We start from the raw sequence: 14,422 nt of genomic DNA on the forward strand, positions 1-14,422 counted from the left end.
TACATTATATAGATATTACAGATAATAGTGTATGTAATATATGTAAGGAGAGATTTATTAGTAATTGGGTAATGTGATTTGGGGGCTGCCTAGGCAAATCCAAAATCCATAGGGCAGGTCATCAGGAAGTACAAGCTAGACCTCTTGAGCACAAGCTGAAGCTTCTATCCATAGGCAGAATTCTTCTTCTTTAGAAAAGGTTCTACTTTCCTCTTATGACCTTACAATTGATTGGATAATAGCCATCTGTATTATCTAGGATAATCGCCTTAAAGGTATTTGATTATATACTTTAATCACATCTAAAAAAAAAACTTTCCCCAAAAACAAAAATATTAGTGTTTGATTGAATGATGGACTGTAGCCCAGCCATGTTGATACATGAAAATGACCATCACATTGAGTGAGGTTCAATCTCTGTGGCTCTGGACTCAGCTCTGTAGAATAAAACAGAGTAGTAACCAGAAAAGGAGGAATTGCCAAAATCTAGGAAGGCAACCCTATGGGTATCCATAATATGTCCACTCAACAGTTCATAAGTTCACTTGAGTAGCAGTATAATTTACTGAGACATTGACTTCTGAGGGATTTTCCTTACATGTATTTTTTTCTATCCCATTACAAAAACAAAGTCAGGCTTTTTGTACTTCCTTGCTTCAGAGAACTTAGAACCAAGACCTGGAGATACCTATATAAAATTTCCTGTTTGGTAAAAAAATTTCTTCACCCATAGTTGACACATAAACTATGGAGCTGCCATATTTCAAAGGTAATAAACAGGCATGCACAGTGAAACTTTCATTGGTAACCTCCATTGTTGAAGTACCACATAAGACTCTCATATTCTTCTATGACATATGGAAAGGGGAGAACCTCAAACATGACTTCCATGTAATTTCCCAGTAGCTCAGTGGGGTTAAAGTTTGGAGTTAGGTTTAGTTAAGCTTAAATAAAATTATGTGGCATTCCTTGCACATCTACTGTGAAGTTAAGAATTAAACTTGCTACACAAATAGTAAGCTTGGCCACAGAAAACATTTTCTCCCCTCATTGCAAGTCTAAGTTTGTAAGAAAGGGACTCTGAACAGCTCGGTTGAGTCTGATACTCATCCCTGATCCAATCAACTATGATCATAGGAAAAGTGTATTGATTATTATTATCATAAGAATAGTGAAATATTGAAACATGGCCACTGGAAACCCACCTCTGTAACTATGTAGATTAGGAATGTCGTTAACCAGAGGAAGTTAAGGTCATCAGTTTAAAATAGCCACTACAGGGGCTCCTGGGTGGCTCAGTTGGTTAAGCATCCAACTTTGGCTCAGGTCATGATCTCAGGGCTCATGAGTTCAAGCCCTGCGTCAGGCTCTGTGCTGACAGCTCAGAGCCTGGAGCCTGCTTTGAATTCTGTCTCCCTCTCTCTCTGACCCTCCCCCACTCATGCTCTGTCTCTCTCTGTCTCTCAAAAACGAATAAACATTAAATTTTTTTCTTTAAAATAGCCACTACACTATCATTGACTTCTTCCACTCAGTCCAATCCAAAGAGTGTCATCCTATGCCTATTATCTGGTCTCTTCAGCAGCTTCAGTTTGAGTCATCTTCCAGAAGTGGTGCAGTTCCAAAATATATTTAAGCCTCAAGTCTTTCTGTGTCCTATGGTTCTAAAGTTAAGATCTTAAATACCCAAATCCTCCCGATGCTTACCACTGATAGCGCCAACTCTAACTGGCCTTCCATGGATATGGGTTGATATCTCATATAGATATTTAATATACATGTTTCCTAAGGAAAAATGAAAGGCTGGTGTTTCTAGAATCTTGACTACTAAGGAGGGTGTTGGGATGAGTGGTCCTGTTCATTCTGCAGCACATGGGAGGATATTGTTTTCAATCGGATATGTAAGGATTATTTATGGTTTCTGATTGCCATTTTGTTATGTTTGTTTTTCCCACCCAGGGATTTCTGGGTGGAAACGCTACATAAATATTTTTTATTTATAAAATAAATATAACTTTTATCTGACATTTATGAGGAAATACTGAATAATGAGGAAATACTACGTAAATAATCACAGTTAATTAATCATTAATTCAATCAAAAAATATTTACCAAATGTTTTCTACTACTAGATACTGGTACAGGTACTAAATACACATCCCCTCTCAATCTACCAATCTAAGTGACAAGGATATACATTGCACAGGCATAATTATTCTACAAATAATACAATAGAATTGCTCTAAAATTACACAAATATTTCCCTCACATTTAACCATATATGTGCTCTTTCCCTCCCACGAAGCTCATCAGAGAAGAGTGTTTTTCAGAATATAACTGTATCATTATACTTAAAATAATATAGTAACATAAATATAAAACACTAATGGTATTCTCCTTCACATTTAACAATACAACCCCTCACCCGGGAAAGCTCACTAGAAAAGTTATGCATTTTATACTATAAAAGAGTGTTATCAAAACCAAATAAAATATTACAGCAACACAAAATGTCAACTATCCTCTACTCTCTAACATTTAAACTACTAGGCCCCTACTATTAATTCAACCACTTCTTCAAAAATAAATTAAACCTTCAAAATATTTACAAAAAAAATCCTTCTCTCCTCCCTCCTTATCTTCTCAGTGTTCTGAGCTCAAACTGAAAATTCCTTGTTGGAGCCCAGGTCTCTTCTTTAGTTATAGAATGGAGTGCCTTGGGTATAAGTAAAAAGTCCTGCTGTTATACTGTTCCAACCAAATCTTCCATGTGTTCTATAATCTTCAAGTTTTCTGATGTGATACCAAGAATCTCCGTTCTGGCATCCACCTCTGCAGCAGATAACAGCAAACATATTTCAAATAATGTATTTCTGTACAAATCTGTTCCTACTATCAAATAAGGATCTTGATTCTCCAGAAAAAGGAAAGTTCCAACATTTTTAAATATAGCTTTCATTTAATGTTTAATCCCAGGGAGAGAAATCTTATTCTCAAAGAACTTGGTTCGATTCTGGCTCTCTTTAGCAATTGTACATTGATATTTCTCCTGTTGGAAGTGATAAAGCACCTCTGAAGTCTTTCATGCATCTCAGTTTTCTAAAGTTCAAAAAGCAGCTATCAGAGCATATAAGAATATAACATGAGTCCACTCTCATGAAAGCCTATAAAGAAAAACAAATTCTTGAAATAAATGTGATCCTTGAAGTGGCTGACACTCCAAAAGCCCATCTCTTATATATGAGCACTTCCCAAGTAGAAGTGATATTCTTAGAACTACATTTTTTATTAGAAAAATAGTCCATAACAGAGGCTTAATGCTTTTTGAACAAAAAGAAGTAAGAGAAAATTAAAGAGATAAAAAAGGCTGCCAGTCAGTCCATGACAGCTATGATTCCACTAAGTATGAATTTAATTGTTTCATTTAAAATCCACCACTCATTCAAAATACTTTCTGTCTTCAGAAGATCACCTAAGATATATTTCTGTGTTTTAGACATATTCAGAAATTTGCAATATTACCACCTGTATTTTCAGGTTCTCTTTACTTTCCAGCTTATGTATTAAAATATATTTTTCACTGTACCTAACATAATCTCCATTTTGTCCTACAACACACCCTTGTCTCCTGTGTTCCAGGTCTCTTTTTTCTAAATTAGAATGTGTATACAGGGACTGATTAGGGTCTTTCCCTTCTTCCTCGACATGTTACTGGAGAATTGGCATTTATGGCAGTATGCAGAAGTAATTCTTGGTGTCCAAATGCTCTTAGGACCTTGGGTTGTGGACAGTTCCAGGCCAGTTTTTAGAATATAGAAGTATGCTCACTGGTTGTTCCCCTTGGTGCATCTGATGAATGGCAGCTGTAGCCAGAAACACCTAGATGAAACAAACATAACCAGGTGGTAGTCAGAAACCATGAACAATCCTCACATGCCCAATTGAAAGACAATGTTATCCTATGTGCTATGGAATGAGCAGGATAATTCCTCTTAACACTGTCCTTAGTAGTAAAGATTTTAGAAACAACAGTCTTATAGGTTTTCTTAGGAAATATATATAAGTAGATACTTTTGAATTTTAAAATATTTGTAATTTTTATAAAGAGGCCTATCTATATGGAATTCCTATTTTTATTTTCCAAAGGATTGAGCTAAACTTGCATTCAGGGTGCTGCAGGGACTCTGTGGAAAGGAGAACTTATGTATATATATTCATCGGCTTTAGCTCTCCCTTACCCCCTAATAGCTGGTACTTCTCCATTAAAGTTACTGTTAGTCTCCATTTGTAGAGTTTATTCAACCTTCTAATTCATGCTGTAGAGACTGAAAGAAAAAAGTTACCCAGAGAAATGTGTGAAGTTAAGGAGAGCCTCTTACCTGCAATTATGGTGTGTAGATCTGAAGTAAGAATACAGAACATCAGGTCTGAAGGAAGGTGCCAAATTCAAGGCAGGTATGCATGTCCAAAGTAACTCATCAAGCTTTTAAATGAGCATGAGTTGAAAATCAAAAGCCAAGGTATGAAGCCAAATGGGATTCAGAAATTCTGGAAACAAGAGCAGTAGGTCTAAGCAGGAGAAGCAATTCATTTTATTCTCAGGAAAAAAGCATTTCACATTCACCCACAGCTGACTTTTTCAAATCAACATCCCGTGTTTGTCTGAACAAGTTGATCTAATGAGATGGCTGTATTGGGATAAACATACTTTCCAAAGATACCCTTCCTTAAGCCCTAAAACATTTTTACAGGTTTACCCATAGAAAGCCCTAATGCATTTCAGTGCATTCCTGAAGGGAAAGGGAATTTCCATGACTATTTTTGTGATCTTTTCCCTTCCAGAGAACAAGGTACCAAAATTGGTCATTTTGTCACTATGGTTATAGCATCTCTTCTGTGTTATACTTGTATTCTCTTTCAAGGGTTGGAGAAATAAGTAGGATATATGGCGGAGGGTCATACCCAATGAAATATAAAACATGGAAACTGGAATAAATGTTTATGAATTGTCATAGGCATACAATATAAAATTGTAAGGAGGGGAGCCAAATGGTGTCTCCCACTTAGGTGTCCTTGCCTGGGACTTTGTATTGGTTAGAATACCTTTTAAGTCTCTATATCTTGTCAAGATAAGAAAGAAACTAAAAGATAAAAAATGGTAACAAGATTGGCAATCATAATTTCTCTGAAAGAAAATGTTCAGGATTAAGTTCTGCAGCAGTGAGTAGTTACAAAGGGATATCATGGCAATAAAATAACCCAGGTAGATTACCATATTACCTTGTTTGATATAAGTAAGTCAACCATTAGTTTGCATGTGTTTGGTAAGAGGATGTGGATATGTGGGGTTCACCAGCAAGATTCAAATTTGCAATAAAAATAAGGATTCAAGCTAGGCACAGTAGTCAAGATCTGACAGCTGGACATTCCAGAGAGGTGGAAGGCTATCTTCAGGAATTAAGTATCCTTGGTCTGTGCTGTAAAAGATTTGGAAAGATTGTAATTTTTATGGACATGTTAGCCACAGAATTAGATTTCTTTTATGGACAAGATGACCATGACCAGGAAAGAGAAAAAGGTGGAAGACCTTCTTTTATCATCAATGTAAGCATGACTGGTACAGATCAAAAAAAAAAAAAAAAAGGAAAGCTTCTTTCATGAAAAAAGTATGCATAGATAGTCCATTTAAAACTGAAAGTGAGGGGCGCCTGGGTGGCGCAGTCGGTTAAGCGTCCGACTTCAGCCAGGTCACGATCTCGCGGTCCGTGAGTTCGAGCCCTGCGTCAGGCTCTGGGCTGATGGCTCGGAGCCTGGAGCCTGTTTCCGGTTCTGTGTCTCCCTCTCTCTCTGCCCCTCCCCCGTTCATGCTCTGTCTCTCTCTGTCCCAAAAATAAATAAAAAACGTTAAAAAAAATTAAAAAAAAAAACTGAAAGTGAAGGACGTATGTTCAAATTGCCATCATCACTGCTGACAAAAAAAATAGATTTGTTCACGAACAAAATAGAAACAATGCTGAGGCAGTAAGGCAAATGGGAGATGTATTTCTTGAACAAAGTAGTCATGTGGTCAAGCAAACAGGATGATAGAATACTTTTTTTGTGACCCTGTAGTTGGTAGAAACTGGGGGAAAGAAGACATTTTATGATCTAAGTAGACATGACTAGTACATATTAGAAAGCAAACTGCATTTTTATTCTATTTGGCTTGAATATCAAAATACCACACAGTGGCGTGTCTTATAAACCATAGAATTTAATTTCTCATAGTTCTGAGGCTGAGAAGTTCAAGATAAAGATAGAAGCATATTTGGTGTCTAATGATGGCTCACTTCCTTGTTCATAATTAGCTGTATTTTTGCTATAATCTTACATGATGGAAGGGGCTAAGGAGTACCTTAACGGTCTCTTTTATAAGGTCTCTTTTTATAAGGTCTCCATCCTCATTACCTAAGCACTTCCCAAATGCCTCAGTTCCTAACACCATCATCTTGGGGGTTAGGATTTCAACATATAATGTGGGGAGAACACATTTAGACTATAGTACACATCTTTTGTGAGCAAAGTATCATCAATGGTGCTGACAAAGAGGTAAAAGTCTTCTTTTCCAAACAAGATAGCCATGGCCAGTGCAAAGAGCAATAGGGAAGATGTTTTAATAAAAATTGTACCCATGGTTATTGTAGGCATGTGAAGTTACACAATTATTCATGAAAAAAGCACTTAGGCCTGGAACCCTTTATACATTTTTCTTTTTCTAGTTGATTTTTAATGATACATATGCACAAATAATACTTCCCAACACTTCTAGTACTTACTGTGTGTTTTAGGTGTTTTACATACATTATTATATTTCATCTTGAAAATGACCTATTAACTAAGTATTATTGCTGATGTTTTCCTAATCTCACACATGAGGAAACTGCAACATGAATCAATTGAATTAATTGCTCAAGGTTATACTTCAAATCTAAGACGTATGACTAGACATTCTGGCCTTAATGACTTTATGACACTCTTTGTGCAGGGAAGTGGGATATTTACTTAGTGAAAAAACTGGCCATGGTAAGTTCAAAGAGGAAGAGAGCAGACCTGTTTTCATAGGAAAGCAGCTCAAAGGCTGAAGCATGTACAGATGTCAAAGACTTCTTTCATGAATACTGAAGCTGTGGTTGGGGCAGACAGACAAGGAAGTAGAAAAATGCATGTGGGTGTGGATGTATGGTTGTTTGAGGTGTGGAAGAAAGGAGAATTTATCTCATCAGGTCATGAAAATGGAAGACTTTTGCTAAATAAAGTAGCTATTCCCTTGCAGCCATGGAAAGAAACGTTCTTTTGTTTATAAATTTACTGTGGCTAGTGAAGGTCACAAGGTTTGAGGCAGAAGATGTGTTTATTAAGTACATTTTTTATGTTTTTTTAAAGAAATATGGAAGATTTATTCCATGCACAAGTTTAAAGGGGAATTAGAAGGCTTCTTCTAATGAGCAAAGTAGCCATAGCTGGGCAGATACAAGGAATACTGCTCTTTTGAACAAGTGACCATTGCTAATGCAAAGAAAGATATGAGAAATCTTCTTACAAGAATGGGGTAACCATGCCAAGTTTAGAGAACAAAACAACTATTCCTGAGACACTCAAAAAATAGGAATGCTTATTTCATTATTTTTTAAAGGAAAATAAATATATGCCCAGTGAAAACATAGTGAAGACTTTTCATATGAAGGAGGCAGGGGTGAAAGGTGAAAGATTTCTGTCATGAACAAAATAACAATTGCTATGACAGTTAAGAAGATGAAATAAATTTCAATTAAGTTGCTATACCAGCACATATAAGTAAATGGAAGACTTTCATGAATAAGGTAGGAATGTCTAATATAAATGAGGCAGTAGGATGATAAGACTTATAAATAATATACTTGAAGGCATTCAAGACAAAAATAAAAAAATTTCTGTAAGACTTTTCTTTCCTGAACAAAGTAGCCTTAACTGGTAAAAACTGAGAGATGGAAAATTTCTCTCCTAAATCTTGTTGTCATTGCCAATATAAATTAAGAAGCAAAAGGCTTATAAAACACTTATACTATTTCAGGCTGGAGAAATGGAATTATACTTTAATTAAAAAGGTGGGAGGAGGTTTGACATGGTCAATCTGGAAATGAAAGTAGAATAAGTACTCAAAGAAATAATGGCTGAAAATTTCCATTCATGGCAAAATTATACAGCTACAGATACAAGAAGTTGAATGAACCACAACAAGGATAAACCCAAAGAAACCCAAGTTGAGATATATCATAATCATATTATGAAAACTAAAGAAAAATTTAAAAAAACTTTCTCACAAAAGTGAGAAAAACACCTTACCTTAATCCAAACAAGTTTTTCATCAGAAGTTATGAAAGACAGAAGTAAATGGCACAACACTTTTTTTAAGTATGGAAAGACAAGAATTGCCATCCCAAGTCTACAGTCAGTTATATATTCTTTAATAATGAAGGGGAGGGAGAAACTCTCAGAAAGGAAAACAAAGAACATTAGTTGCCCACAGACTTTACCTTAAAAAATGGCTAAAGAAGTTATCTGATCCAGAAGTAAATAATAAAACACTTCAATAGGCAACATGAAAATCCTTAAAACTAATAAAATTTAGAAAATTTTAACAAAAAAAGAGTCCCAATAAAGAAATGAAAGGTATAAAGGAGAAAAAATTGGAGTAACATGAAATGTAGGGAAAATATTTTTTTAAAAATGAGTAAAAATATGAGTAAATACAATTGACCTCCTTCTCTCCCTGAATTTTCTCAATTATGTTTCACAGTCAAAGCAAAATATCACCATAAATGTAAATATTTAAGATAATTATAAACGGAAGAGGATAAAATGCTCTAAATATAAATAAGATTTCTAGAGAGAAAGATAGGAAAGGATCAGAGAAAATATTTAGAAACAACCAGAAAACAATGAGTAAAATGGCAGTAAGTACAACTCAATCAATAATTACTTTCAATGTGAATTGGTTAAATGCTCCAGTCAAAAGATATAAGATGCCAGAATGGATTTAAAAAAAAAATAAGACCCATCTACATGCTGTCTACAAGAGATCCATTTTAGACCTAAAGAAACCTTAAGGTTGAAAATGAGAGAATGGAGAAATATCTATTGTGCAAATGGATGTCAAAAGAAAGCTGGAGTACCAATATGTATATCACAAAAAATAGACTTTAAAACAAAGACAAGAAACAAAGGACACTTTATAATAAAGGGGACAATACAACAAGAAGATATAACAATTGTAAATATTTATTCTCCTGACAAAGAAACACCTAAATACACAAAACAGTTAATAGCAAAAGTAAAGGAACTATTTGATAATAATACTGTAATAGTAGAGGACTTCAAAACCTCACTTACATCAATGGACAGATCATCTAATCAGAAAGTCAATGAGGAAACAATACCTTTGAATGACATATTGTAACAGTGGATTTAAGAGAGTATTCAGAACATTCCATCCTAAATCATCAGAATACATATTCTTTTCAAGTGCACTTGGAACATTCTTCAGAATAGGTCACATATTAGCCCATGAAACAAACCTTGATAAATTCAGGATCAAAATCATACCATGTATATTTTCTGACCAAACCTCTATGAACGTAGAATTCAACTACAAGGAAAAAATCTGTAAAGACCACAAATATATGGAGTTTAAATAACATGCTACTAAACAATGAACAGGCCAACCAGAAAATCAAAGAAGAAATTTTTAAAAACCACATAGAAATAAATGAAAATGAAAACACAATGGTCCAAAACCTTTGGGATGGAGCAAAAGCAGTGCTAAGAAGGATGTATATAGCAATACAGGCCTACTTCAAGAAGCAAAGAAGTCTGAAATAAGCTAATCTTACACCTAAGGGAGCTAGAAAAAGAACAAATGAAGCTTAAAACCAGCAGAAGGAAGGAATAATAGAGATTAGAGCAGAAATAAAAGATATAGAAACTTAAAAAAAAAACAAAAACAAGAACAAAAATAGAACAGATCAGGGTAATGAGGAACAGGTTCTTTGAAAATAAAGTATAAAATTGATAAACCTCTAGCCAAGCAATCAAAAAGAAGAGAGAAAGGTCCCAAACAAATAAAATCACAAATAAGAAAAGAAAAAAAATAACACTACAGAAATACAAACAATTATAAGAGTATATATACTATACACATAGTATACAACTATACATACAACTATAGTTTTATGAAAAACTATATTCCAAAAAATTGGACAACCTGGAATAAATGGATAAATTCCTAGAAACATATAAATTACCAAAACTGAAACAGGAACAAGTAGAAAACTTGAACAGATTGATAACCAGCAAAGAAATTGAGTCAGTAATAAAAAAAAATCCCAACAAACAAAAGTCCAGGACAGATGGCTTCACAGGGGAATTCTGCCAAACATTTAAAGAAGAGATAATACTTATCCTATTCAAACGACTCTAAAACATAGAAAATGAAGGAAAACTTCCAAATTCATTCTATGAAGCCAGCATTACCCTGATACCAAAACGACACAAAGACTCCATTGAAAAAGAGAACTTACAGGCCAATACTCCTGATGAAGACGAATGCAAAAATTCTCAATAAAGTATTAGCAAACCAAATGCAACAATACATTAAAAAATCATTTATCACGGTCATATGGGATTTATTCCTGGGTTGCAAGTGTGGTTCAATATTTGCAAATCAATGTGATATGTCACTTTATCAAAACAAAGGATAAGACCAGTATGAACATTTCAATAGATACAGAAATAACATTTGACAAAGTACAGCATCAATTTATGAAAAATCCTCAGAAAGTAGGTCTAGGGGAAACATACCTCAACATAATGAAGGCCATACATGAAGAACACACAGCTCATATCATCCTAAATGGGGAAAAACTGAGAGCTTTTCCTCTAGAGTCAAAAACAAGACAAGGATTTCCACTCTCACAATTGTTATTTGATGTACATTGGAAGTCCTAGCCTCAGCAATCAGACAAATAAAAAAAGCATATAAATCAGCAAGTAAAAAGTAAAACTTTCAGTATTTGGAGACGACATGATAGTCTATATAAAAAAGAAAAAATAAAATCTGAAATACCACCAAAAAACTGCTGAAACCTACAACACAAATTCAGTAAAGTCACAGGATACAAAATGAATGCACAGATATACATAGTTCAGCAAAGTAACAAGATATAAGATCAATGTACAGAAACCTTGCATTTCTATACAACAATAACGAAGCAACAGAAAGAGAAATTAAGGAACCAATCCCATTTACAATTGCACCAAAATCCATAAAATACCTGGAATAAACCTAACCAAAGAGGTGAAAGTCCTGTACTATGAAAACTGTAAAAGACTGATGAAAGAAATTGAAGAGGACACAAACAAATGGGAAAACATTTCAAGCTCATGGATTGGAAGAACAAATATTGTTAAAATATGTATATTATCCAAAGTAATATACATATTAAATGCAATCCCTATCAAATTGCCAATAGCATTTTTTTACAGAGCTAGAAAAAACAATCATAAAATTTGAATGGAATCACAAAAGACTCCAAATAGACAAAGCAATCTTAAATAAGAAAAGCAAATCTTGGAGGCAGAACAATTCTGGACTTCAAGTTAAATGAGAAAGCTACTGTAATCAGAATAGTATGGGACTGGCATAATAGTAGACCCATAGATCAATAGAACAGAATAGAAAACCCAGACATGAACCCACAATTATATGTTCAACTAATCTTTGACAAACCAGGAAAGGACATCCAATGGGAAAGACAGGCTCTTCAACAAATGGTGTTAGGAAAAGTTGACAGCAACATGCAAAAGAATGAAAATGGGTGATTTTCATATACCATTCATAAAAATAAATTCAAAATGAATTAAAGACCTAAATGGGAGACCTGAAACCATAAAAAAAAACTAGAAGAGAACACAAGAAGTAACCTCTTTGACATTGGCCATAGCAACTTCTTTCTATATGTCTCCAGAGTCATGGGAAACAAAAGCAAAGATAAACTACTAGGACTACATCAAAATAAAAAGCTACTTCACAGCGAAGGAAATAATCAACAAAATTAAAAGGCAACCTACAAAATGGGAGAAGAATGTCTACATGGCATATTTTATAAAGGACTAGTATCCAAAATATATAAAGAACTTTTAAAACATAACATCCAAAAAACAAATAATCCAGTTAAAAAATGAGAAGATATGAATATACATTTTTCCAAATAAGACATACAGATGGCCATCAGAAATATGGAAGCATGCTGAATATCACTTATAATCAGGGAAATGTAAATCAAAATCACAAGGAACTATCACCTTATACCTGTCAGAATGGCTAAAATAAAGAACACAGGAAACAACAGGCATTGGTGAGGATGTGGAAGAAAAGGAACATCCATGCACACTTGGTGGGAATGGAAAGTATTGCAGCCACTCTGTAGAACATTATGGATGCTATCCAAAAAGTTACAACTAGAACCACCTTAAAATCCAGCAATTGCACTATAGGTATTTACCCCCAAAATACAAGAACACTAACTCAAATGGATACATGCACCCTTATACTTACAGCAGTATTATTTACAACAGCCAAGATATGGCAGCACCCCAAGTGTCAATCAATCGATGAATGCATAAAGACGATATGGTGTATATGTTCAATGGAATATTACTGAGCTATAAAAAGTATGAAATTTTGGGCCGCCTGAGTGGCTCAGTCAGTTGAGCGATGACATCGGCTCAGGTCATGATCTCACAGTTTGTGAGCTCAAGCTCCACGTCTGACTCTGTGCTGACAGCTTAGAGCCTGGAGCCTGCTTCTGATTCTATGTCTCCCTCTCTCTCTGCCCTTCCCCACTCATGCTTTGTCACTCTCTGTCTCAGAAATAAATAAACATGCTCTCCAGAGGAAGATGGCGGCGTAGGAGGACGCTGGGCTCACCGCGTCCTGCTGATCACTTTGATTCCACACACATCTGTCTAAATAACCCAGAAAACCACCAGAAGACTATCAGAACAGACTCTCCAGAGCCAAACATAGACAAGAGGTGCACAGAAGATGGTAGGAAGGGCGGAGAGGCGGTGCACGCTACTTGGACTGGCGGGAGGCAGCCAGAGTGGTGGAGGGGCAGCCCGCCCAGCAAGGCAAAGTCCCTGAGTCTGACTTGCAAAAGTGGAGGGGCCTGACAGAGTGTGTTCTGACAGCCAGCGGGACTCAAATTCTGGAAGGTTATAAGTCAACAGCTCTGCTTGGAGAGTGAGAAGGCTAGAGGACAAAGGGAGGGAGACATGTTGAGCCCTGGAAGACAGAGCTCAGCTCGGCGGGGAACAAGACACTGGGAAGCGCCATCTCCCTCGCCCATTCCCCAGCCAAAATGCCAAAGGGAACCAGTTCCCATTCGGAACTTGCTTGCACTGCGCAAACACCCAACACTGTGCTTCTGTGGATCCATCTCTCCAAAGGGTCTGCCTCCCTCCCAGTACTGCAGGGGCCCTCCTGCAGTGAACCACTGAAGTCAAAGCAAGCTGACCCTGCCCCTTCCGCCCCTGTGCACCTTGTGATTACACCCCGGCTAATATACCAGATCCTATAGAAGCAGCACCACAAGCCTGGCAGTGTGCAAGTAGCTCATACAGGGGTCACACCACTGCAGAGTGAATCCTGGCCCTGACAGAGGGGAAGATAAGGTATACACCAGTCTGACTGTGGCTCCAGCGGTAGGCTGGGGGCAAACATCAGGTCTGACTGCAGCCCTGCCCACCAACACAAGTTACTCCAGACAGTAGACAGGAAGAGCCCTGCAGCTCCACACCACTACAGGAACTATCCAAAATGATGAAACGGAAGAATTCTCCTTAAAAGAAACTCCAGGAAGTAGCGACAGCTAACGAATTCATCAAAAAATGATTTAAGCAATATAACAGAAAATGAACTTAAAAAAATAGTCATAAAATTAATCGCTGGGCTTGAAAAAAGCATAGAGGACAGCAGAGGATCTATTGCTTCAGAGATCAAGGGACTAAGAAAGAGTCAGGAGGAGCTAAAAATGCTATAAATGAGGTGCAAAATAAAATGGAGGCAACCACAGCTCAGACTGAAGAGGCAGAGGAGAGAATAGGTGAATTAGAAGATAAAATTATGGAAAAAGAAGAAGCTGAGAAAAACAGAGATAAAAAAAATCCAGGAGTATGAGGGGAGAATTGGAGAACTAAGTGACATAATTAAACGTAATAACATACGCATAATTGGGATTCCAGAGGAGAAAGAGAAGGGAAAGGTGCTGAAAGTGTGTTTGAAGAAATCATACCTGAGAACTTCCCCCATCTGGGGAAGGAAAAAGGCATGAAATCCAAGAAGCAC

General features: G+C 36.2%; 1 long non-coding RNA gene across 2 annotated transcripts in view; it reads right to left on the reverse strand.

Moving 5' to 3' along the window:
* Nucleotides 1-1,979: 1,979 nt before the first annotated feature.
* Nucleotides 1,980-14,422, reverse strand: part of LOC109496546 — a 123,165-nt gene continuing 110,722 nt past the window's right edge. For both annotated transcript variants that reach the window (XR_002152631.1, XR_002152632.1), the window contains 2 exons: nucleotides 4,380-4,548; nucleotides 1,980-3,879 (listed from right to left, as the gene is read on the reverse strand). This is a non-coding gene — a long non-coding RNA (uncharacterized LOC109496546). The remainder of the gene's footprint in view (nucleotides 3,880-4,379; nucleotides 4,549-14,422) is intronic.

Source organism: Felis catus, chromosome X, assembly GCF_018350175.1.
Source record: "Felis catus isolate Fca126 chromosome X, F.catus_Fca126_mat1.0, whole genome shotgun sequence".
NCBI lineage: Eukaryota > Metazoa > Chordata > Mammalia > Carnivora > Felidae > Felis > Felis catus.